The following is a 7,697-nucleotide window of genomic DNA, read 5'->3' on the forward strand; positions in this document are numbered from 1 at the left end:
ATTGACACAGCGCGAGGAACCCAACCATCATCAAAGCCAGTAGTAGGCCGCGCGACTGCGAGTAACTCAGGCCATGGTAGGCCGCGCGACAGCGAGTAGGTACGGTCGTTGTAATTTTAGGTTAACTCGACTAACCATCTATGTAAAGATGATCATTTGGCTAATCAATAGTAATGAAAAAATATTTTGGTTACCTAGTCACTGCCGCCGGGCCAGGATGCAACGAATGCGGACACTTTCCGCGACCGCGCAGCGTCTGCGGAGACGAAAACCTGGCGCATATTTGAGTCAGATTTGCGTCGCCGCGAACGGCCTGATCACTACACGTCGCCCCGCTGGAAGTGGTACCAGACGCATTTTTCGCTCCGGCGGACGCAACGTCCGTTTGCGTCGCGCGGCTTGATATGCTCTAAGAGAAATATGATGCAGGGGAGATAAGGTGGGTTGCATACTCGAATCTCTCTGGATCATCTCATTGTGCACCTGGTGGGATGCAAACTACGACACAACTTTACAACCATACGTGTTGTAACAATGTAAGAGCATCTCCAGTCGTATCCCTCAAACCGCCCCTTAAAGCGATTTGGAGCACGTCGGACAAAAAAATGTTTTCAGCCACGTCCCTAAAGCCGGGTTTTTTTCGGCGCGCCCCGATACGGTGTCAGGCGCCCAGAGCCCATCCCCGCCCCACAGGGGACGCACCGGGGACGTAGGACACACCGAAAAGCGAGGCAGGGAGTGGCGGGACCGACCTGTCAGCGGTACATTGAATTTTAACCTAACCGTCTCGCGACGGAAGTTATTGGTGCGCTGCAACGGTGCAGTTTCCGCAGAGGCGCAGCGAGGCGTCTCATCGCACCTAGCTCTGCGTGCCGGTGCTAATGAGCCGCCTCTCATCGTTCCTCTCACACACAAATCCTAGCGCCTCTCTCCCCAACCCTAGCGGCCACCATCTCAAGAGTCAACTCCGTGGTTGGTAGAGGCGGAGGCCGAGCTCGCGGGCGTGGTCGTGGTCGTTGCCGCGGCCACGGCAGAGCTGCACGCTCTCTGTTGCCTACGATGCCATCGTCATCCTCATCGTTGGACATGCAGGACGAGGAGGGCCCGTGCTGTTCGAGTTCATCGTCGTCCTCAAGGGCGACCCACACGACATCCAGAGGCTGCCGGACACCTTCGCGGACTTTTTCGCCGGCGACGAACACCCGGGCTCGCTGCATCTGCGGGAGGATGACTATCGCTGCTGCCGGTGGATCGTCGACGTGATCTACGACGCGCGTGGCAAGATGTACCTCCACATCGGCTGGGACAAGTTCGCGCGCTACCACCGCCTCGAAGCCGGCTTCGTGCTCATGTTCTCCTACTTTGGCGACAAGAACATGAGCGTCAAGGTGTTCGACGAGACGCATTGCCGCCGGAACTACCACGGCGACAGCGCCAAGGAGGACGATGACTGAAGAGTGTTGTTTCTTCGCAGCGAATATATGCACGTAGGTTTCTGGATGTTCTTCCTCGGAAGAATCAACAGAGGCACCCTCACCAGCTGGATTTTCCAGTTTGGGTGACTGGGTGTGCCCTCGAGTGTTCTTTTTTGGCAGCGAACACACGAAACCTTCGATACCCGGCCTAGTTAGGTTTAGTTTTTTTTTGCAATGTTTTATATTTGTGTCAACCATGGTTCAAACTATGTATTAGTTTGTGGAAAACCATGTTCCAAACTATATCTTCAAGTAAACCACGTTCCCAATTATGTATTAGTTTGTGGAATATTTCTTCTCTTTATTGAAATAAAAATGCAAAAAAAAGTATTTTAATGTTTGGGGGCGGCGTTTGGGGGACGCGGCTGGGGAGCGATGTCCCCCAAACGCGGCACGAACGAAACACGTCCCCCAAATGCTCAATCCGGCGTCGTTTGGGGGACGCGACTGGAGATGCTCTAACAAGCTGCCACTATCTCCTGGTCTGTCACATTCTCAGTTCTCACTTCCCTGCATTGCACTTATGGTTGAGATATCTTACAGCTACAGCTGTGGCTAACACTACTAGGAAATAGGCTATCACCGGTGCACCAGCACGCGCTGATACGTCCAATTTGCATCACTATTTTGTATCATAATTTGCTGTTATTCATTGATATATTTCATATTTGGATACAATACTTATGTTATTTCATCTATTTTGCATGTTTCATCATTATTGGAGGATCAAGCACCGGAGCCAGGATTCTCACTGGAAAAAGCACCGTCGTAACGCAATATTTCGGAAGATCAACTGTGGAAGGAAATTATACCAAAAATCCTATTTTTCCAGATGACGAAGGAAGCCAGAAGGGGGAGCTGAGAAGGCCCAAGGTGGGGCCAGACCACAGGCCGGCGCGGCCCATGGCCTGGCCGCGCCACCTTGTGGTGTGGGGGCCCCACAGCCCCTTTCGCCTCCTTTTCTTCGCGAAACCCTTCGTCCCGAAGACCTAAGCCACAGAGGGTACCTCACGAAGAGTTACAGCCGCCTCTGCGGGGCGGAGAACACCAGAGAGAAAAGAGCTCTCCGGCGGGCAGGAATCCGCCGGGAAAATTCCCTCCCGGAGGGGGAAATCGACGCCATCGTCACCGTCATCGAGCTGGACATCATCTCCATCACCATCATCATCATCTCCACCATCATCACCGCCGTCTCCACCGCTGGACACCGTCACCGCCGTAGCAATTTGGGTTTGATCTTGATTGTTTGATAGGGGAAACTCTCCCGGTATCGATTTCTACTTGTTGTTGATGCTATTGAGTGAAACCATTGAACCAAGTTTATGTTCAGATTGTTATTCATCATCATATCACCTCTGATCATGTTCCATATGATGTCTTGTGAGTAGTTCGTTTAGTTCTTGAGTACATGGGTGAAGTCTAACTGTTAGTAGTGAACTATGGTTGATTAATATTCAATGGTATGATATTTAAGTTGTGGTGTTATTCTTCTAGTGGTGTCGTGTGAACGTCGACTACACGACACTTCACCTTTATGGGCCTAGGGGAATGCATCTTGTACTCGTTTGCCGATTGCGGGGTTGCCGGAGTGACAGAAACCTAAACCCCCGTTGGTATATCGATGCAGGAGGGATAGCAGATCTCGTAGTTTAAGGCTGTGGTTAGATTTATTCTTAATTACTTTCTTGTAGTTGCGGATGCTTGCAAGGGGTATAATCACAAGTATGTATTAGTCCTAGGAAGGGCGGTACATTAGCATAGGTTCACCCACACAACACTTATCATAACAATGAAGATTATTTAGCCGTATGTAGCGAAAGCACTAGACTAAAATCCCGTGTGTCCTCGAGAACGTTTGGTAATTATAAGTAAACAACCCGGCTTGTCCTTTGTGCTAAAAAGGATTGGGCCACTCGCTGCAATTGTTACTCTCGCACTTTACTTACTCGTACTTTATTCAACTGTTACATCAAAACCCCCTGAATACTTGTCTGTGAGCATTTACAGGGAATCCTTCATCGAAACTGCTTGTCAACACCTTCTGCTCCTCGTTGGGATCGACATTCTTACTTATCGAAAATACTACGATATACCCCCTATACTTGTGGGTCATCAAGACTATTTTCTGGCGCCGTTGCCGGGGAGTGAAGCGCTATTGGTAAGTGGAATTGGTAAGGAAAACATTTACTGTTTGCGCTGATTTTATTTCTGCCTGCTGCTATAAGTCATTATGGAGAGATCTTCTCTTCAATTTCTATTTGGGAAATCTACTACTACTGCAACGGTAGTGGATGAGGCGCCAGGTGAGGAAGTGATACCATATAAAATACCTATGAAAATTATTGAACGTGTTATGGATAACCGCTATGAAGGGGATGGAACTGTCCACCCTGGAGATCATTTATTGTTCTTACATGAATTATGCGGTTTATTCAAGTGTGCAGGTATTGCTATGGATGAAGTGAGGAAGAAACTATTCTCTATATCGCTGTCTGGTAAGGCGGCGCATTGGTATAAATTACTGGATAATGGGGATTCTCTTGAATGGAATGATATTGTGCCCCGGTTTTATTCTAAGTTCTATCCTCCAAGTGAAATTCACAAGGATCGGAATCGCATATATAATTTTTGGCCTCATGATGGAGAGAGTATTGCCCAAGCTTGGGGGAGATTGAAGTCTTTAATGCTCAAATGCCCCATTCATGAGCTTCCTGGTAATGTTATTATTGATAATTTCTATGCAAGACTTTCTTTTCAAGAAAAGACCTTGCTGGATACTTCTGATACGGATCATTTACACGCAACAAAGAAGAGTTTAAAAGGGACCTTCTTGATCGGATCCAAGAAAATACTGAAGGTTGGGAGAACGACAAGGATAGAGAATCAGGTATAATTTATGATTATAAATGCATTGAAGCTTTTATGGATACTGATAAATTTCGTAATATGAGTGCTACATATGGTCTTGATTCTCAAGTTGCTGCAAATCTTTATAAAGCTTTTGCCTCTCATTATGAATTGCCTAAGAAGAATTTTGATAAGTATCATGAACCGTATAAAGATAAAATTGATTCATCTATTAATAAATGCGTTGTAGTTGAAACCGCTGATCATGTTATTCCTGAAGCTTATATTGAAAAAACTCCTTTCCCTGCTAAAATGAAGGAGTACTCTGTTATAAATAGTGCGGTTCATAAAAGTGAAAAGAAACCTGTAGAACCTGAAGAACAAATAAAAGTTGAACCTTTGTTGCAATAGTTAAAGATCTTGTGACTGAAAATGTGGAGGATGGTCATATTATTTTTACGTGAAGATGCTTCTAATATTGTTTCACATCCTAATAAACCCAAACAAGTTAGTGTTCCTATGCTATCTGTTAGAATTGGTGATCATTGCTATTATGGATTATGTGATATTGGTGCAAGTGTTATTGCTATTCCTTATGAGCTTTACACGGAGATTATGCACGAAATTGATTCTTGTGAACTTGAAGATATTGATGTGGTTATTCAGCTGGCTAATAGAGAAACTATTTCTCCAATTGGTATTGTTCGAGATGTGGAAGTTTTATGCGGTAAGATTAAATATCCTGCTGACTTTTTGGTACTTGGTTCTGCTGCTAGTGATTATTGTCCTATCATTTTTGGTAGACCTTTTCTAAATACTTGTGGAGCTATTATAGATTGCAAGAAAGAGAAAATTTTGACTAAATTTGCTGGTGAATCTTATGAGTTTAACTTCTCTAAATTTACCAAAACTCCTTATAAAGCTGATTTGCCTAGTGATGATTTTAAAATGGAGCAGTGTGCATCTATTGTTCTTGTTCCTAATAATCCTTTGCAGCAACATTTGGAGAATAGCGAGGGTGAAGTTTTTAGGAAAGAAAGAGATGAGCTTGAGGAAATTTTTCTTCGCCAACCTATTCTCAAGCATGATTTACCGGTGGAAGATTTAGGTACAACACCGCCGCCAAAGGAAGATCCTGTTTTTGATTTAAAGCCTTTACCTGATAATCTTAAATATGCTCATATTGATGATAAGAAAATATATCCTGTTATTATTAGTTCTAAGCTTACAGAGTTTGAAGAAGAAAGGCTATTGGAAATATTGAAGAAACACCGAGGCGCTATTGGCTACACTCTTGATGATTTGAAGGGGATTTCTCCTTCTATTTGCCAACATGCTATTAATATGGAAGATGATGCAAAGCCTGTTGTTGAACATCAGCGTCGTCTAATTCCGAAGATGAAGGAGGTGGTAAGGAATGAGGTATTAAAACTTCTTGAAGCTGGTATTATATATCCTATTGCTGATAGTAGATGGGTTAGTCCTGTGCATTGCGTTCCCAAGAAAGGAGGAATGACTGTTGTGCCTAATGATAATGATGAGCTCATCCCTCAAAGAGTAGTTGTAGGGTATAGAATGTGCATTGATTTTCGAAAAGTTAATAAAGTTACTAGGAAAGATCATTACCATTTACCATTTATTGATCAAATGCTAGAAAGATTGTCTAAAAATACTCATTTTTGCTTTCTTGATGGTTATTCTGGGTTTTCACAAATTGCTGTTAAAACTAAAGGTCAAGAGAAAACCACTTTTACTTGTCCCTATGGAACTTATGCTTATAGGCGTATGCCTTTTGGTTTATGTAATGCTCCTGCTACTTTTCAAAGATGCATGTCTGCTATTTTTCATGGCTTTTGCGAGAGTATTGTGGAAGTATTCATGGATGATTTTTCCGTCTATGGGAATTCTTTTGATAGTTGCTTGCGAAACCTTGATAAAGTTTTGCAGAGATGTGAAGAAACTAACCTTGTTCTTAATTGGGAGAAATGCCACTTTATGGTTAATGAAGGAATTGTATTGGGACATAAAATTTCCGAGAGAGGTATTGAAGTTGATAGAGCTAAAGTTGAAGCAATTGAGAAGATGCCCTATCCGAGGGATGTTAAAGGTATTCGTAGTGTTCTTGGTCATGCTGGGTTTTATAGGAGATTTATTAAAGATTTCTCCAAGATTTCAAAGCCTCTTACTAATCTTCTTCAAAAAGACGTACCTTTTGTTTTTGATGATGATTGTAAGGAAGCTTTTGAAACTCTAAAGAAAGCCTTAACAACTGCTCCTGTAGTTGAACCTCCTGATTGGAACTTACCATTTGAAATTATGTGTGATGCTAGTGATTTTGCTGTAGGCGCTGTTCTTGGACAGCGGGTAAATAAAAAACTGAATGTTATTCATTATGCTAGTAAAACTCTTGATGCTGCTCAAAGAAATTATGCTACAACTGAAAAACAATTATTAGCTGTAGTCTTTGCTTGTGATAAATTTAGATCTTATATTGTTGATTCAAAAGTTACGATTCATACTGATCATGCTGCAATTAGATACCTTATGACAAAGAAAGATGCTAAGCCGAGGCTTATTAGATGGGTACTTCTTTTGCAAAAATTTGATTTACATATTGTAGATAGGAAAGGTGCTGATAATCCTGTCGCTGATAATTTGTCTAGATTGGAAAATATTGCTTATGATCCTGTTCCTGTTAATGATAGTTTTCCAAATGAACAATTGGCTGCAATAAAGGCGAGTTCGCGAGACAGTCCTTGGTATGCTGATTATGCTAACTTTATTGTTTCCAAGTACTTGCCTCCAACCTTTTCAGCTCAGCAAAGGAGGAAATTCTTTTATGACTTGAGGCATTATTTCTGGGATGACCCACACTTATATAAAGAAGGAGTGGATGGTATTCTGCGAAGGTGTGTTCCCGAATATGAACAACAAGAGATATTGAGTAAATGTCATGGTAGTGCTTATGGAGGACATCACGCCGGAGAAAGAACCGCGCAAAAGGTTCTACAATTAGGTTTTTATTGGCCAACTCTCTTCAAGGATGCGAGAAAGTTTATTTTATCTTGTGATGAATGCCAAAGGGTTGGTAATATCTCCAGACGTAATGAAATGCCTATGAGTTATACTCTTGTTATTGAACCATTTGATTGTTGGGGATTTGACTTCATGGGACCTTTTCCGTCTTCAGAAGGTAACACTCATATACTTGTTGCTGTTGATTATGTTACTAAATGGGTGGAAGCCATACCTACAAAAAGTGCTGATGGTGAGACCTCTTTAAGAATGCTTTTAGACATTATTTTTCCTAGATTTGGAGTGCCTAGATATATTATGACTGATGGAGGTTCTCATTTTATTCATGAAGGTTTTAGA

This window comes from Lolium perenne, chromosome 7, assembly GCF_019359855.2.
Source record: "Lolium perenne isolate Kyuss_39 chromosome 7, Kyuss_2.0, whole genome shotgun sequence".
Classification (NCBI taxonomy): domain Eukaryota; kingdom Viridiplantae; phylum Streptophyta; class Magnoliopsida; order Poales; family Poaceae; genus Lolium; species Lolium perenne.